Genomic DNA, 12,048 nt, shown 5'->3' with positions numbered 1-12,048 from the left:
GGGGTTTTGAACAGAACCCCAATAGTAATTTTATTCCTGTTTTGATGTGATTACAGGGTTTCTTGCTTTTGAATTAGATGGAGATATGATGTATATTAAAATACCAAAACTTATTGGAAATATTAACTTCACATAAATTTGGGGGAATTTCCATATGAAAAGGAAAAACATAGTTCACAATGTTTCATGGGTTGTATCAAGAAACCAAAAAGTGCAAAAAAAGGAGATACTGGTACAGAGATTTATTTGGAGAGAGGCCCATTACCAAATAAGTGTCTTCCCTTCTTCTTGAGGGATGTTTGATGGAGCTTTACTCCATTTCTAGAGTAGGCGTCACTGGAGTGAGTGACACTTCAGAAAGGGACCACCTGGGGAATTTGAAGTCTTCTCTAGGCAACTGGGAGACAAAGAATGGAATTATGCCTGAGAAAGCTAACACAGAATATGTATTGAGCAGTGCCTAGAAAATTTATAGAGTCTTGGAAGACTAGGTGTTTTAAAGTGTATCCAAGAGAATGATAGTGGGGTTGCCTTGAAGGTCTAGAATTTATCGAAGTAAATTTGTAAGGATAAGGTTTGTCTTGAGTTTATCAAGTAAGAGTTTATCAGATAAGTCTGTCAGGTTGGTGAGTGCTTCCTGTGGCCAGATAAAAACCTTGTGGGAAAGAGGAAGTGTGTGAAATAATCTCGTCCAATAAAACTGAGTACAGATGCAAGGGACAAACCAACAGTACAGAGTTGGCACCCTGCTAGTGGATACCCCACAGCTGTGCTAGATGTCACAAAAAATGACTGGGAATAGTGGTAAATCCTTGTAGGGGTCTGGCAAAGGGGACCTGGTGCATGGCCCAGGTAGGGAGCTCCAGACTGTCTCTGAACGAGAGTCAGCTTTAATCATCTTTCAGGACCAATAAGCAGGAAGCCCAGAGGCCAAGTAAGAAGTTCCTTTTTTTCTGCCTCTCCTTTCCCAAAACCTGTTAAAGTAGAGAAAGAGCTGCTAGAGAGTGAAGGAGGGTGGGGAGAGAAAAAAGAAAAAAGACCTCTAGCTTCTTCCCAATTGCTGGCTTAAAATCTGAAACAACTTCAAAGTGGAACAAGGGAAAAAGATGAAGTTAACTTTATAGTTTTAGTTTTTACGTGGAACTAGACATTATTATATGGGACTAGAAAATATCCAGGCTAGGAGTTCTCTTCGTGGCTCAGTGGTTAACTAACCCGACTGGATCCATGAGGATGTAGATTCGATCCCTGGCCTCACTCAGTGGTTCAACAATCCGATGTTGCCGTGAGCTGTGGTGCAGGTCGCAAACTCGGCTAGGATCCTGCGTTGCTGTGGCTGTGGTCTAGGCCAGCAGCTATAGCTCTGATTTGACCCCTAGCCTGGGAACCTCCATGTGCTGCAGGTGTGGCCCTAAAAAAAAGAAAAAAACAAAAACAAAACCGGAAAATATCCAGGCTGGATTTATGATTTAAAAAAAATCATGTGGAAATATCCGTAATACTTCAATAGTCACTGTTTTGCCAGAGTTTCTAATCCAGTGTCAGGAGAAACTAATTTTTACAATGAATGAAGTTTTAAAGGTGGGATGGGACAAAAAGTTGTGTGTGCGTGTGTGTGTGTGTGTGTGTGTGTGAAAGTGTGTATGTATGTTTATATGTGATTAATTGCTATCCGTATATCTTGCTTGTTCAACAGGCTCCTTATAAATTAATCATTCTAACTACGCTGTTCTTCACTTTGTTTTCTTGTCACTTGCCATTTAAGTTTGGTAATCCTCTCTTTAATAGATTCTTATTTGCTGTTCAAACCTAATTTCATTTACTGTATTGTTTAGTTTTATAACCATTATTTAATCAAAAATAGTATCCTCATGAAATTCATCATGTTATTGTATTTTTCCTAATTTTAATCATACTTATTTTGATATCTGTGGCTGCTAGCTTCAATCTCTGGAACACTTGTGGTCTGTTTTTAAAACTCAAATTTTTATTTTGTCCCCATTTCTTTTTTATCTAATAAACTTTTCCTTTTGTTTAGAATAAATTTTTTAAATTTTAAATGATTTTTATTTTTTCCATTATAGCTGCTTTACAGTGTTCTGTCAATTTTCTACTGTACAGCAAGGTGAGCCAGTTACGCATACTTGTATACATTCTTTTTTCTCACATTATCATGCTCCATCGTAAGTGACTAGATATAGTTCCCAGTGCTGTACAGCAGAATTCCATTGCTTATCCATGCCAAAGGCAATAGTTTGCATCTATTAACCTCAAAGTCCCAGATGATCCTACTTCCTCCCTCTCCCCGTCGGCCACAAGTCTGTTCTTCAAGTCCATGTGTTTCTTTTTTGTGGAAAGGTTCATTTGTGCTGTTCATTAGATTCCAGATATAAGTGATATCATATGGTATTTGTCTTTCTCTTTCTGACTTACTTCACTTAGTATGAGATAATTTTTGATTTATAGAAAAGCTTTGAAGGTAATAGAGAGAATTCCCATATATTCCCACAAAAATTTCCACTATTATTAACAGTTTTCATTAGTATGGGTCATTTATCATACAGGACCAATATCCATGCATTATTATCAACTAAAGTACACATTTTGTTCAGATTTTCTTGGTTTAAACTAATGTTCTCTTATTTATGTTCCAGGATACATTTAGTTTACATGTAGTTGTAATGTCACCTTAGGTGTCTCATTTTCCAAAACTTTTCTTGTTTTTGAGGACCTTGAAAGTTTTGAAGAACACTGGTCAGGTATCCTGAGGATTTTTCTGTATTGGAATTTGTCTGTTTTTGCATGGTTCAATTGGAATTACTGTTGGGGGGGGGGAAACACATCAGTCAGTACTATTCTCACCAACATGAATTATCACTGTCGATGTTAATCTTGATACCTGACTAAAGTAGTGATTGATGAATTTCACCAATGCTGTTTACATATTTTCTACCTTTCTGTACTGTATTCCTTGGAATGAAGTCATTTTGAGCAGTCCATCCTTAAGGGTATGGAATTATATCCCACCTCTTTAGGGATAAAAAGGTGGGAATTATATCCCACCTTTTTAGGGATAAAATATCTACGTAGCTTATTTGGAACTCTTCTCCATAGGCAATTTGTCTATTCCTTTATTTATTTATTAAGTTAATAATTTATTTTACTCTTTCTTTTTTTTTTTTTTGTCTTTTTGTCTTTTTAGAGCTGCACCTATGGCATATGGAGGTTCCCAGGCTAGGGGTCAAATCGGAGCTGTAGCTCCTGGCCTACATCACAGCCACAGCAATTGGTATCAGAGCTGTGTCTGTGACCTGCACGACAGCTCACAGCAATGCTGGATCCTTGACTTGCTGAGCAAGGTCAGGGATCGAACCTGCAACCTCGTGGTTCCTTTCTGCTGTGCCACAATGGGAACTCAAATTTTACTATTTCTTTATTGCCCAAATTGTTCCATATCTGGCCATTGGGAATGCTTTCAGTTGACTACTGTGCCTCTTTGAGTGCCAGGGCCTCCTTATTCTTTCTTTTTAGAATTTCCTTTCTTGCTACTATTATAGGATAATCCAGGCTCCTCTTGTATATTTCCTGACCTATTCCTGGAATTGGTCATGTCTCTAAGGGGTTCTGATTTCCTTCATTGGTGTTAAAAACCAGAATCTTGAAGTTGGTCCTGTTCATTGCTAGTAGGTTGTAACTGCTTGTAGGCCCACTTGTCAGATAAAGCAAAGAAATATGTTCATATACTAATCTATTCCCTATGTCCTATTTCTTTTTATACTTAATAATTTTTTATCAATTCCTGGACATATTTATAATAAACATGTAGGATACCTGAATTACATGTTCTTCCAACAGAGGAGGTCTTTTAAAAAATAATGTGTATACATATACTATTAGGAGGCAGATAGACTTGGGGAGTAGTATCTTAATGCAGTCAGGGGTTGGATAGATTCAAGACCAGATTTCATTCTACATAAGGCTTGGTTGATTTTGATTTTTCCCTCACAAAATAGAGTCCCATTAAATACTGGGGGAGTATGTGGGCCCTCTTCATTGTTAAAACCTGAACTTGTCTGCTTTGCACAATGAGACTACCAAGGTTCGGTTAGCTTCTCAGCCACTTTCTTAGTTGCTGTACTCTGCTTAGTTTGTACTTCCTGGAAATTGGCAGGTGTTTCAAATGGAGAATTAGAACAGGTCACACTCACTTCTTTGGGTTCCTGTTACTCCAAGACCTCCCCTCAAGTCCAGGCAGTTTTCGTAGCCCTAAAATCCAGTTATTATTTTTCATACCCTGGGAGACTTCTAAAATCTCTGGTTGGCTACTGCTTTACTTTCGAGATTCTTCTGAGGCCTTTCACACTCTTGTTCCATTCTGCTTTAAAAAGGGAGCAAATACCTTGAGGAAAAATATATGGTGTAGAATGTCATGATCATCTCATTGAGTTTTCCTTGTCTTCAAAATCTTGGCCACTCTAGTCCTACCCTTGGTGGCTCTCTTATACTTTCAAAGACAAACACACAGTCCTTTTTTTTAAAGTTAGTCTTCATAGAAAATTTGGTCTGTTGTACCTTAAGGTCATAAGAGAATTTTAAGAATCTTTTCGTGGTAATAATAGGATACATGATCTCAGGAAATTGAGGAATCCCTTTGATTGTTACTTTTTTAAAGAACCTGGATGGGAATCTTGACTCCTTTATGCCTTTGACAACGTAAAGAGAATGTATTTAATGTATTTAATCTCAAATCTCATGATTAATACATGAACATTAATTTTAGTAATATCTTCTCAATAGTCTTAGTAATTGAATTATTTCTTTTTTTTTGTCTTTTGTCTTTTTGTTGTTGTTGTTGTTGCTATTTCTTGGGCTGCTCCCGCGGCATATGGAGGTTCCCAGGCTAGGGGTTGAATCGGAGCTGTAGCCACCGGCCTACGCCAGAGCCACAGCAACGCGGGATCCGAGCCGCGTCTGCAATCTACACCACAGCTCATGGCAACGCCGGATCGTCAACCCATTGAGCAAGGGCAGGGACCGAACCCGCCACCTCATGGTTCCTAGTCGGATTCGTTAACCACTGCGCCACGACGGGAACTCCTGAATTATTTCTTTTATAGATAATCACAATGAGGTCATAATGATTAAGCTGAATATTTTTAAAACAATTTTTTTTGCCAAGAACTAAGAATACTTTTATAAGAACTTTTTTTTTTGCCAAGTAAATGAACATGTTCTATATTTTTAGTAATATTTCATCGAAGGTTTAACAATCTATTTGAAAGAGTTCCATGGCCTTACATTCCCCTAGGAGTAACTAATATTTTCATTAATAAAAGATCTGCTATGTCACATTATTATCTCTGGCTTGTTGATTCAAGTAAAGATTAGCCTCACCTGGTATGATCGATTCAATGAAATAAACTCTATGCTCTATGTGCTATTTTAGCTAAAAAGGTTAAATGAAATGTCAGTCAGTTATTAGAGAATTTCAGTACTTGGTTGATTTTGAATGCTCCAATACAGTAAATAACACTTAGACTGAACTTTCAGAATGGCAGCATTTTGCAGAACATAAATTAAACCTGTGTAATGGTTCTGAAAAGTTCAGTGATGACATCATTCTCAGGTCCAGGAAACTTGAGCGATTGCAGTAGTGACATAATTTTGTTTTAGTTGGTCTCTTTTTCTCTGTTATTTTTTAAAAAAAGAATCTGTATTTTAAATATTATGTATGTATATTTTAGGAGCTTATGTTGGCTCCAAGATTTTGAAAATCTATATGCATATTCAGATATAATCCTTTTGAATTTTTTTGCATCAACATAACTCATATTTAAAATTCTTACATCACTTATGTTAAATGTAAATATTCCTATTTAAATATACGTGAAATGTAGAAAAAACGAGTAATAAAAAAATAATAATTAAATGTAATACACTACCAACTTAGACTCTAATTCTCATTACCTTTTATTACATCTGTGATTGGCTTTAGGGATCTCATGTTGTAACTTTCCAAAAATAACTTATACCAAGTTCAATGAAAATTCATAAACTCCCTATGCTCTCTCATGTTTATTTTTACTTATTCCTTCTTGAGATCTTATTATATGTGAACAGAAAAGCACCCTTAACTACCTAACCTTACACACATGAAAATAAAAGCAAAGTTATCAAGAAGTTAGTGACAAGGTACTCTAATTTTCTATTCTTCTGGATCATAAGGGACTTGCTTAATAATATTGTGGAATGAACTAAATGTATATTTTTGTATCTGTTCTACTTTCTTCAACTATTCATGACAGATTTAAAAATAGACAAGATCTCATTTCTGGCACATATTTTCTTTCATTCACTGCAAATATAATAATAATTTTTCCTCACTTTTAAAAATCAACATTATATATTGTAGTCATTGTTATGATCAGCAAGGCATAATTATTATTGGAAAGCCTTCAAATTCTTGGACACCTCTTATATCAGTAAATAATAGTGCATCATATGTTAAGTTATAAAAAAATACAAGACCAAGGGTAATAAATGGATCTTATCTAATTAATTGGTATTTATTCATCAATTTAAGAGCTCTTCATTTATTTAAAATCTAAAGCAAATGCAAAAATTTAAATTTTAGGATGCAAACCTTTGTCTTTTTCTTTCTTCTTGATCCTCTGGTTATCCAAGACTCCTTCAGATGGAAGTAATTACATTCATATTTTAGATTCAGTGTTTAAAATGTATCTTGTTACAACTATAGAAAATAGATATGAATTTCTCGACTTGACTTTGAGCTTCCTGAGGAGTAATACTATTAATATCATAATGTTTTATGCTTATCACCTAGAAGATTGATTGACATATATACTTTTTCTGTAGATGCATAAATAAAAGTTATAGTATACCTCAGATTTTACAAGACAATGAGGTCCTATCCTAGAGGTCATCTAATAAGAATTAAGAATTCCTTAATCAAAAATAGGTATAAACCAAGACTGTGCTATTGTTTTTTTTTTTTTTTGTCTTTTGTTGTTGTTGTTATTGTTGTTGTTGCTATTTCTTGGGCCGCTCCCGCGGCATATGGAGGTTCCCAGGCTAGGGGTCGAATCGGAGCTGTAGCCACTGGCCTACGCCAGAGCCACAGCAACGCAGGATCCGAGCCGCGTCTGTGACCTACACCACAGCTCACGGCAATGCCGGTTCGTTAACCCACTGAGCAAGGGCAGGGACCGAACCCGCAACCTCATGGTTCCTAGTCGGATTCGTTAACCACTGCACCACGACGGGAACTCCATGACTGTGCTATTGTTGATAGAAGTTTGTTGAAACAGTCATCCTAAATATTTTGGTTTTTGTGTAGAACTCTTTCATGACTATAAAATTACATTTTTTTTCGATATGATAAAGGAGTTAACATACTTCATGATGGCATGTGTGGCTTTATGAAGGCTGAGTACCTCGTGAGTACCTTCAAAATAAGGTTTGGAGTTGAAGTTCATTTCTTTGCCCTGTTTAGTTCTCCTATCAGGGACAGAGGTTTTTGACATATGTTTGGCACTTGGTGTACATTTTCTGTATGGTGTCTAATATGTATGATTCTATAGTTGGTAAATTATCCTCTGTAGCTCAGGTGGTATTGTGCAGAATGATTTCATCGGTATTGATTTAAGCAGTTGATGGTTGCACTGGAGAGGGAAAGTCATTCAGTTTTATGAAAGGGCTTTCAGTAAAAAAGCAATTGATTAAGCCTGTACTAAATGACATATCTTCAAAAGATGTCTTGAGCAATAACCTTAAATTTAATTCTGAGGTTTCCTCTGCATAGTTGCCTTGTGCCTTTTTAATTAAGACATTTTTAAAAACAAACAAAAAAAGGTTTCGCTATGGGTGCCTGATAAGCACCAAATTCACTAAGAAATATATTTTTTTATTAACATAAATATTCTCAGCTGGCATGCGAATTGGGTGGCTATAATAGCATTTAGCTTTCTTAGAGAAATAATGCGCAGTCTGTTCTTAGGTTCCTATTTTGAGGACTGTTTAAAATAGTCACTTCAATTTTCTTTTAGAAAATAAGTCTTTATATTCTGAAAGTCTGTTTCTGTTTTCTAGTTTGGAAATACATTAAATAGTTTGGAGCTATTGTTTTAGTCATGTTTTCAGTGTGTTCTGAGTTAACCTAAATCTTTGAATTTCTGTATGCACCAAATTTAGGCAGCTTTCAACCCATGGCAAAACTTCCTTATTGCATTTTGCTTGTTATCACCTGATTGACATTACCTGAGCAGTCTTTCCCCCTGGTTCCCACTGGCCCTTATCTTGCCCCGGCTTATCCTTCTGTTACACATTGTATGTTAATCTGTTTTACTTACTCATTATATTTACTTTATTGTCTATATTTCCCACTGAGATGTAAGTTCTGTGAAAGCAGGGATTCTTATATATTTAATTCAGTCACAAACCCCACATGCCTTGAACAGTGTCTTCCACAGGGAAGACACTCAGTAGATACCTTTGAGCATATAAATCTGCTCCTTCATGCGAATGTGAATAACAATAGTATTCTTCCCAAGAAAATAATTTTTTATGGAACAAATGTGTTGATATCTGTATGTTATCTGAGAAATGACATTAAAGATGTCCTTACTCTGAAAGAGTTTACTAAGATTATTACTGTATGAAACATATATATATATATATATATATATATATATATGTGTGTGTGTTTGTGTGTGTGTATATAAAACATGGTTCAAAAAGGGCCAAAGTCAAGAGAGTTTCCAGTTCCGTCTGACGGAGCATCAGGAACAATTTTATGGTGGGCACCCAGGTACAGCCTTGAGGTAAAAGCAGTATTGTCAGATTTGTTTTTTGTTTTTTTGGGGTTTTTTTTGTCTTTTTTTTGCTATTTCTTGGGCCGCTCCCGTGGCATATGGAGGTTCCCAGGCTAGGGGTCTAATCGGAGCTGTAGCCACTGGCTTACGCCAGAGCCACAGCAACACGGGATCTGAGCCGCGTCTGCAACCTACACCACAGCTCACAGCAACGCCGGATCGTCAACCCACTGAGCAAGGGCAGGGACCGAACCCGCAACCTCATGGTTCCTAGTCGGATTCGTTAACCACTGCGCCACAACGGGAACTCCAGATTTGTTTTTTATCATCAGTTTCTCTATGAGGTTTAGTAATCCCAAGAGTCCTTTGTCCTCTTCTTGAGGGTAATGAGTGTCTTCTGAGTCTACTTTTATATGGCTAGTATAGAGTCGTAGTTGTGAAATCATCTTTTTGTTCATTTTTCGTTTATTAAAGTAGACATGTTATTTTACTTGTAGGTCATTGAATGTTTAAATACTATGACGCCAGCTAATGTGAACCTTCCCTGGTATTTTTCAAACTCATCTATTTCTTGAGCATTTATGTAAGATTTTTTTAAAAGGACCATGTACATCTAATTTATATATATGTATATATATATATATAGAGAGAGATACACTATATTTTTTCATATATTCTACATATAATACACATATATAAATGCATTTTAAAATATATGTAATATTTATGAAAATAAATCATCTGTAAAATATGTGTTTGTACAACTATGCTGTGTATATTTTTAAAATCGAGAAGTGACAAGACAGAGGGAGAGGGGGGAAAGAGAAAAATCAGGAGGCTACAATCTGTCCTTTAAAAACTGCCTTTCCTTTTGTATTTTTGTTTTTATTTTCATTACCCTAGGCAGTAGATCAAAAATAATAGATGCAAACTATTGCTTTTGGAACGGATTACCAATGCGATCCTGCTGTGTAGCACTGAAGACTATGTCTAGTCACTTATGATGGGGCATGATAATGGAAGAAAAAGGAATGTATACATGTATGTGTAACTGGGTCACCATTCGGTACAGTAGGAAAAAAATTGTACTGGGGAAATAAAAAAATTTAAATAAAATTATTAAATAAAAAGACTTTTATTAAAAAATATATTTCAGTGATTCATGTGAAAGAGTAGTCTGTCTATGTTTTCCTTTAGGAGTTTTATATTATCTGGTCTAACATATAGGTCTTTAATCAATTTTGAGTTTATTTTTGTGTATAGTGTTAGAGAGTGTTCTAAAAAGTTTTTTTGCATAGCAAAGGAAACCAGTAGCAAAACAAAATGATGACCCACACAATGGGAAAAAAAAATCTTTGCAAACAAAGCAACCAAAAAGGGATTTATCTCCAAAATATCTTATCATACAGCTTTATATTTAAAAATAAAGGCAACCCAATTGAAAAAATAGTCGGAAGATCTAAACAGACATTTCTCCAGAGAAGGCAGACACATGGCTAGTAGACACATGAAAAGATGCTCAAATCACTAATTATTAGGGAAAGGAAAATCAAAACTACAATTTAGGTATCACTTCATACCAGTGAGAATGGCTGTCATCAAAAACTCTACAAACAATAAATGCTGGAAAGGGTATGGAGAAAAGGGAACTCTTGTTTTCTCCCACATTGTTGGTGGGAATGTAAGCTGGTGCAACTACCATGGAGAACAGTATGGAGCCTTCTTAAGAAACTAAATACAGAACTACCCATATGATCCAGCAATCCCACTCCTGGGCATCTATCTGGAGAAAAACATAATTCGAAAATATACATGCACTCCCAGTATTCATTGCAGTACTGTTTGCAGTAGCCAAGACATGGAAGCAACCAGATTGTCCATCAACAGAGGAATGGATGAAGAAGATGTGGTACATATATACAATGAAATATTACTCAGCCTTAAAAAAAATCATGAAATAACGCCGTTCACAGCAATACAGATATACCTAGAAATTATCATACTAAGTGCAATAAGTCAGACAGAGAAAGACAAATACATGAGATCACTAATATGTGGAATCTAATAGGAACAATATTATAGAATTTACAAAACAGAACAGACTCTAAGATTTCAAAACCAAACTTATGTTTACCAAAGGGGAAGCATGGGAGGTGTGGATAAATTAGGAGGTTAGGAATGATATGTACAACCTATTGAATGTAGAATAGATGGGTAACGGGGACCTACTGCATAGTAGTGAAATTTACTCAGTACTGTGGTAAGCTGTATGGAAAAATAATCCGAAAAAGAATGGATGTACATATATGCATAACTGATATACTTTGCTGCATGCCTGAAATTAATGCAACTTTGTAAGTAAACAGTAAGCTATAAAAATATAAAAGTGTATGTTAAAATGAATAGCAAGTACCTTTCCTAGGAATCAGAGCTATTCTCATGAAGAATCACATGCCAGAAATCACACTCTACAGCTTTATGGTGAGGTCAGTTGGACCACATGGAGGATTTTGGTTTTTGTCTTTTTAAGCCCTTACCTGTGGCATATGGAAGTTCCCAGGCTACGGGTTGAATTGGAGCCATAGTTGCACCACAGCCACAGCAACACCAGATCTGAGCCACATCGGCCACCTACACCACAGCTTGTGGCAATGCCAGATCATTTAACCCACTGAGTGAGGCCCAGGATCAAACTCGCATCCTCATGAATATTAGTAGGATTCTTAACTCACTGAGCCACAATGGGAACTCCGGATTTTCTTTTTTTAAATATATGTTAGAAACAAGCTAGGGCTCAGAACAAAAGCAGGCTGAATAATTTGATTGATCTTAACTGTCTCTAAGCTTGCATCTTAAAATAAGATGGATCCTGTGACTTTAGAGGAAGGAAAGACAGTAAAAATCTACAAAGAAGAGTGAAGTAAAAGCATAAGAGACCCAGAAGATCAGAGAGAACTCTTCCATGTCTAGAGCCTCTTGCCCAAGCATTCCTGCCTAGGCATGTCCTGAGCAGAGGTGCAGTTCGGCTGTCCACCTGACAGTCCCAGTTGCCTGGGAGAGAGAATGGGCAGAGTGAGGAAATAAGTGCCAGTGACGTGACAAAATCAGAGAGATGATGGTGCTTTCATGAAGTAGCAGGAGAGCCTCCAGCCTATTTGTGTCTCCAGGCTCTAGGAAATAGGAAGGTTAAGCCATATCCATCATTCTATACGTTTGA

This window comes from Phacochoerus africanus, chromosome 10, assembly GCF_016906955.1.
Source record: "Phacochoerus africanus isolate WHEZ1 chromosome 10, ROS_Pafr_v1, whole genome shotgun sequence".
NCBI lineage: Eukaryota > Metazoa > Chordata > Mammalia > Artiodactyla > Suidae > Phacochoerus > Phacochoerus africanus.
The sequence above is the reverse complement of the archived record's forward strand: the minus strand, read 5'-3'. Positions refer to the sequence as shown.